Source organism: Nicotiana tomentosiformis, chromosome 5 (genome assembly GCF_000390325.3).
Source record: "Nicotiana tomentosiformis chromosome 5, ASM39032v3, whole genome shotgun sequence".
NCBI lineage: Eukaryota > Viridiplantae > Streptophyta > Magnoliopsida > Solanales > Solanaceae > Nicotiana > Nicotiana tomentosiformis.
The window spans coordinates 112,411,062-112,419,004 of record NC_090816.1 but is presented as its reverse complement, the minus strand read 5'-3'; positions in this window follow the sequence as shown (position 1 = coordinate 112,419,004).

Here is a 7,943-nt window from a genome sequence, read left to right as displayed (position 1 = left end):
TCGCGATGAACACCAAACACACCAGAAACTAGCAGTTGCAAAGCATAGAGAAATGATCTCAAACCATCCTGAAACACACCCGAGACCCTCAGGACCCCGTGCAAACACACAAACAAGTCCCAATACCTTATCAAAACTTATTCAAAGGTTCAAAATGCCATGAATAACATCAAAACTAGGAATCGATGGTCAAAACTTTCTTTCAACTTTTAAACTTTCAAACTTCGGCGAACGCGTCCGTATCATACTTAAACATTTTGGAATGACGCCAACTTTTGCGTACAAATCACAAATCATAATACAAACCTATTTCAAGGCTCAGAATCTTAAACGCTGGGTTGTGCATCGGTCGGATCGAATTTAGCATATTTCGGATTGAAAGTTCGGATTTCAAATTCTACAAAAATGCAATCCGAATCCAATTCGAATTAGCATCGGATCAGATCGAATTTTAATGTTTAGATCGAGTAAATATTTCAGACTTTTCGAATTGGATTGTACACATTATTAAGACTTATTGCTAATCTAATAAGCTACTGCACTTTGTAGTTAATGTATCCCGTGGACTTAGAAGCTATTGCTAATCTAAGATTCTAATAAGCATTCTTAGTTATTTCCAGGTAGTAAATCTTGGAAACCAATTTTTGTCATTTAGAAAGTTCAGATATTACCTTCTTTTTCATAGATATTACTACTAATAGTAACATATGAATTTCCAAAGACCAGGCAACAACGTTTCAAATGTTGCTTAATCATTCCACCAGTAAGATTGCTGTTTAGGAGAAATTCAATTGCTCTTTAAAAAGAGTATGGCAGTTGTTCAGTGAGATATTATCTGAAGCATCGCCTAAAGAATGCTCGATTGGAATAGAGTGATAAACTACTTTATACTTAAAAGTTAAAAGACCTGAAACAGGATACAACACAAGAAGGCATTAAAATTTAAAAGCATTAGAAACTTTCTGTGCAGTGACGGCTTAAGCCAAATCATGTCTTCAGTTATTCTCATATGATTGATTCCCAAGGGGAAAAATATTCAGTGAATATGATGAAAACACAATCTGAATTAACAAAAAATATTAAATGAATATGATGAAAACTCCATTCTTCTCCTTCAACAGTTCAACGACTTCTTCTTGGAATAAACAAAACACAATATGAATTATATTAAAAGGAAACAATTATCTTTCATTGTAATAAATAAAACACAATCTTCATAGCAAAATAAAACAAATCAAATCCCCAACAGTTATCTAATAAACTGAATCATCAACACGAATTCTTTAACAAATTACACAAAAGAGTTTCAAGTTTCACAAAAGAGTTCTTCACCCAAATATTTACACAAAAGAGTTCCTCAACATCTTCACCCAAATATTTATCTAACTCTATTTTAGAGTCAACTCCTCCATACTTCTTATGCTTCTTTAAATCTAGCATGAATTTTGAGAGCGATGATGAAGAAGTAGATGAAGATGGAGAGATAGACATGAACCAAGAGAAGATGGACATGAACCAAAAGATGGAGAAGATTGAAATAAAGCAGAACCACCATTTTTCTTTGCATACACATTGAACAAAGATTCCATATATGTTTTCACCTCCTCTTGTATTTTCACACCTATTGTTTCTCCAAACATAGTAGCAAGCGCAAATGAAAGAGTATGAAACTTGTGGCATGGATCCAACAAACATGAAATAAAAATTATTTTGTTCATCTTTTGTGGATCCCCCCAATACTTGTCAAATTTTTCTTTCATATTCTTTGCCATTTCTCTCAAGAAAGCATCTTCATTTTGCATCAACTCTTTCAAAGAAGAATCAACAACACATATTTTAAGAAAGTTCACATTAGATGTAATATAAAGTGTACCTGATACTTTCAAGGTGAGTTCATAAAAAATTTTCAGAAACTTCAAAATACGTCTTACACTATCCCAATCACTACTTAAAAGTGGACCTGCAGGTTGTCCATCCTCACAAAGGCAGTTAGAAATACATGACATCAAACCATAACCAATACCACAATATTTTGTAAAGGCTTCCTCATAAACTGTAGCAACCTTCAACATCAAGTATGCGGAGTTCCACCTAGTAGGAACATCCAAGCACAATAATTTTTTAGAAGTTATCTTATCATGACCACAACATTCTTTAAACTTATTCCATCTTGCGGGAGATTGTCTTATGTACCTAACATCTTGTCTTATTCGTTCAACAGACACACTCCCTTCTCTCAACCCATCTTGAACAACTAGATTGATGGTGTGAGCCATACATCTCACATGAACATGCTTACCTTCCATCAAGTTAGTGTTCCATCTAGTAAATTATTTGAATAATTCTTTAACCATCACATCGTTAGAACTCACATTATCAACTATCACAATAAATACTTTATCTACTCCCATTTCAAGTAAACACTTAGCAATACCATTGCTAAATCTTGACCTTTATGACTAGTAATTAAACAAAAAATTAATATCTTTTTATGCAATTTCTAATTCTGGTCAATTTAATGTGATGTAACACACATATAGTTAAATCTTTGAATTGAAGTCCATATCAGGTTTAATACAAATTCTCTATTTTGATTCTTTAAGAATTGACTTCAAAGCAAGTCTCTCTTCATGGTGCATCTCAAGACAATCCCTAGTCATAGTAGTACGAGATAGAATATGAAATAAAGGCTGAAGAGTTCTCACAAAGTCTCAAAATCCATCTTTTACAACAGAAATAAAAGGTTGTTCATCTTCAATTATCATATGAGCTAAAGCCCTCCTACGTGCCTCTTGATCAAATTTCTAAGAGATAAGTGAAACATCACCAGTTTGACCTTTCTGTTGAAAAGCTAATGTTGTCTGGCTTGTTTCCGCCTTGTTGGGATTGTTCGGACACTTGAGAATATGCGATAACAAATTGCTTGTGCCGTTATTTTTTTATCAGCTACATATTTTTCGGGACAATACTTGCATTTCACTTTTTTCACACCATTGACATTAGTGAACTTGTTGAAGTGGCGCCAAGCAACTGATCTTTCTTTAACGATTTTTTATTTCTTCGAACCAGATTGAGATTCATTGTTGGTTGCGTAATCATTTGAAGCACCACTTTTACCATATTTTTCAATAATTTGAAGTTCATTCCCCGTCTTTGCCTCGTTTTCCATCTACAAAAACAAAAAAATTCAAAGTAAAATCAGACGTGGAAGAACAGAACATGAAAGTGACATAAAAGTGTAACGACCCGGCTGGTCGTTTTGAGAGTAGTAGCCCCGTTCCCTAGTTTACTGTTCATTCCTTGCTTAATTATTGTTATGGGACTTACCGGGGTTATTGGTTCGGGTCCGAAAAGGTTTCAGAATGAATTGAGACACTTAGACTCAAGGTTGGAAGCTTAAGTTGAAAAGGTTGATCGGATATTGACTTATATGTAGATGATTCCGGAATGGAGTTTTGATGGTTTATTTAGTTCCGTTGGGTGATTTTGGACTTAGGAGTGTGTCCGGATTGTGAATTAGAGATTCGTAATTGTATTAGGCTTGAAGTGGCAAAAGTTGGAAATTTAGAAGTTTGACCGAGAGTGGACTTTATCGTTACCGGGATCAGATTGGGGTTTCAGGAGTTGGAGTAGGTCCGCGGTGTCATTTGTGACTAGTGTGCAAATTTTGAGGTCAATCGGACGTGATTTGATAGGTTTCGGCGTCGAATGTGAAAATTAGAAGTTCAAAAGTTCATTAGGTTTGAATCGATGCGCGATTCATGGTTTTAGGGTTATTTGATGTGATGTGAAGGCTCAACTAAGTTCATATCGTGTGTTAGAACTTGTTGGTATTTTTAGTTGAGGTTCCGGGGGCCTCGGGTGGAGTTCGGATGATTTTCGGATCAAGTTTGGAGTTAAAAGGGGTGTTGTACCTGAAGTCTTCTGGTGCAATCGAACCTGCAGAGCTTTGGTCGCAGGTGCGTGCTGGGAAATGCAGGTGCGACCTGGAAGGGATTGGGCAGTGGCCGCAGGAGCGGCAGAAGCGGAAAGGGGCAGGCTGTGTTGGAGTTGTAGAAGCGGAAGAGGTCTCGCAGGAGTGCACCCATAGATGCGGAAGTTTGGCCGCAGGTGCGCGAGGTCGGGAGTGGAGTGTTCTTCCGCATAAGTGGAGTATTGACCGCAAAAGCGGTACCGTATAAGCAGATTTTTGAACCGCAGAAGCGGGATAGCTGGGCAGTGTTTAAATCCGAAGGGTTTCGTGATTTCTCTCATTTTAGACTTTGCAAACTCGGTCTAAGGCGATATTTGAGAGAATTTCAAGGGGTTTCTTGAGGTAAGTCACTTGTGGTTATTTTTATTCAATAATTATGTTTCCCCATTGAATTTACCACCTAGTTGGTATGTTTTTGAGGTGTAAGTTTTGGGAGTTGAGACTAGGGATTTGGAGAGTTAAATTGGGGATTTGGTTATCGAATTGGTGTCGGATTTTGATAAATTTAGTATGGTTAGAATCGTGGTTGGATGGGCTTTTGAATTTTGTGTCTTTTATCGGATTTCGAAACGTGGGTCTGGGGGCCAACTTTTGAATTGACTTTTGATTAATAACTTTGTGTTTTCTTATGGAAAATTGATTCCTTTATCTCATGTTGATTGTACCGAATTGTTTGTGGCTATATTTGAGGCGTTCAAAGACCGATTCACGAGGCAAGGGCTTATTGGAGTAGGGACTTACACAGTTTGAGGTAAGTAATACTTCTAAACTTGGTTATGAGGGTAGGAAACCACGAATTTTGTGCTAGGTGGCGGGCATGTAGGCATGCGCCATAAGAATTGTGACTTGGTTGATTCTACGAAACTGAATAGTTGATTAATCTTGCTTATACCCATATTTTTACCGTGTGTTAGAGCTATTGAGCTGTCAATCATGTTAGAAATACTGCTTAGGCTATATGTTGGTACTGTTGGGCCCTCAGAGGTCGTGTTACATGTTGAATTATTTGCGCTAATTGCCATTTGTACTCGGTCACAATTATTATTTGCATATTCTATCTCGGTCTCTGTTGTCCTTTATTTGATACATCATATCATCATTGTTTGGGATGAATAACATGACTCTGGTGAGCCCGAGAGACTGAGGAGATTAGTGTCTGAGTGAGACTGAGGGTCTATTGTGAGTGATGTTTATGGGATCGGGCTGAACGCCGCAACAGAGATTTATTGACTCATGCCAGGATTTGGCTTATTATAGCGCTTGGGCTGGATCGATCCCTCCGTAGTCTGCACATCCACAGTGGGCACAATTGCTAGCTGTTATTTACATTTGGGCTGGATATGCACTGGTTTACTTGCATTTGGGATGGATCTGCCCTGTTTTACTTGCATTTGGGCTGGATCTGCCCTGTTCGGTGTGAAGTTTTATTGCAAATATGAAAGCATGTCTAAATTCACTTACCTCTACTTGTTAAATTATGAATTTCTGAGTTATCGCTGTCATATTTTCTGTAACTTTTCGTACTGTTAAATGTTGAAAGTGGGATGTAATATTTGACTCGTCACTACTTTTAGTCCAAAGATTAGATTTGTTACTTATTGAGTTGGTTGTACTCACACTACACCATGCACCTCGTATGCAGATCTAAGTATTTCGGTCACGACAGTTACTGATTTACTGAGTCCAGACCTTCGGAGATCATCAAGGTAGCTGCTTGGTGTCTGCAGACCTTGACTCTCCTATCTTTCTGTTCACTTGTTCAGATTTACTTTCTAATCAGTGTACTGGACTATGTCATTATGTAGATACTCATGTACTCAGTGACACCTCGATTTTGGGAAGACTTTATGTATTGAGTATTGATATTCTATCCTGTTTTTATGAGATTTTTCCTTTATTTAGACTGGTTTAGCGTATTTCAAAAATTAAAGTGTTGGAAATATATGAGCAGTCGGCTTGCCTAGTACTATGATAGGCGATATCACAACAAGTTGGGTTTTGGATCGTGACAAAAAGAAAGAACATAAAACCAAATTGATGCATTCACCCAAAAATTAGAAAAAGACAACATGAAAGTTCAAAAAAAAAAGACACAAAAACAAAAGAGAACTAAGTTCTTGGAGTATACTTATGTTTTGATCTTGGGTAAACGGTGAGTTAGTCAATGGTGGGCTAAGCACTGATCCTGTAATCTCTCTCTAACTCACACACAAAAAAAGACACAAAAAATACACACAAAAATACCTCTGTTTTGATTTCTTTTGTGAAATAAAAGGAGAAAAACACCACCTTTAAGCTGTAAGAAAGAAGGAGAAAGCAACCATAGAACCAATAATAATTAATAGTTAGAGAGAGACGACAGTCTTACCGTCGATTAGGGTTGTGCGTCGTCTGGTCGTGACTGAGAATGGAAATCGAATAGAGAGTTAGAGTCTTGGAGAAGAGAGGCAAAACAGAGATGTGTGTGAGAGAGTATCGATATAACCTAAGTGGCTAAGTCTAAAAAATGAAATAAGAAAGAAGACCTAACCCTAAAATTTTAGTCTATTATTTATATAGGTCCATATAATTTTAGATTTCGTGTCGGATTGGATTAAAACTATACCAATCCGGATATCCGAACTTTTAAAATACATAATCCATATCCAATCCAAAAATTCGAAATCCGAAATCCAAAAATCCAAATAAAATGGATCGGTTCGGATTTTTGAATATCCGATCCAGATGCACAGCCCTACCCAAACGGACATCAATAATACCAAATTTCACTCCAAATCAAACTTAGTAAATTATAAAACCTTCAAAATGCCAATTTTTCACAATAAGTGCCGAAATGCTTCCGAACCATCCGATACTCAATCCGAGCATACGCTCAAGTCCGAAATCATCATACGAACCTATTGGAACTTTCAAATCTCGATTCCGAGGTCATTTACTTAAAAGCCAAACCTTGGTAAACTTTTCCAACTTAAAGCTTCTGAATTGAGAATTTCTCTTCCGAATCAACTCCGAACTTTTCGAAATTCAATTCCGACCACACGTACAAGTCATAAAATATGAAGTGAAGCTACTCAAAGTCTCAAACCATCGAACGACATGCTAGGACTCAAAACGACCGGTCAAGTCGTTACAACAAAAGAAAATTAACGATAACTAATGAGAAAACGGTATTTTCATAGAAGGTAGTTTTTTATTGTTTAATTTGTGTAATAATTATTAAGATCATGAGACTGCTTTCCAATCAGGCCTTTTGGTTGAGTTTATAGAAGATGAACATAATGTATATGATAAAGTATTTCTTGAGAAAGTGTTTTGATGAATGCATTACCATTTACCAGTTTAAAATATGCTAATAAAGAGGCTTAGACTAAAGGATGTGACATGTAATTAATAATTTTGCTAATACGTGGTATAATTTGATCATAAATAGTAAACAATTCACAGAATCAATGAACTTTTTGAGCTTATATGTGTATTTAATGTGGTTTATTTGGTTAGCAAGAAATAGTTGGCCCTTTAATAGCATGGAATGCTTCTAATGTTGTGTCAAAAGCGTAATTTGATTGTTTGAGTTTGATGAACTTGGTTTTCCTATTGCTTCTGAAAATGATATATCTGTTGTTGCGGAGAAACTAACCTTTTGCCAAGATGATTTTTTCTTCTACTGATACAAGTGTGCAAAAGGAAAATGAGAAGGCAAGTATTGATGTGGTGGCAATTGATGCTCGTGGGTACAGTGCTTCATGTTTTTGTCTCTCCAATCTAGTCGATTGAAAAGCCAAGCAAGATGTGGTTCGCTTCTCCGTTATTAGAAGGAATAAGAGCTCGTTTGGCCAAATTGACAAAAAATGTTTATTTTGAAAAGTGATTTTCGAAAAGATTTTTTTTTCAAAAGTGTAAAATAACGGTTGGCCAATTCATTTGAGTAGTGCTTTTTTGCAAGCTCATTATGTTTGACCAATTTTTACAA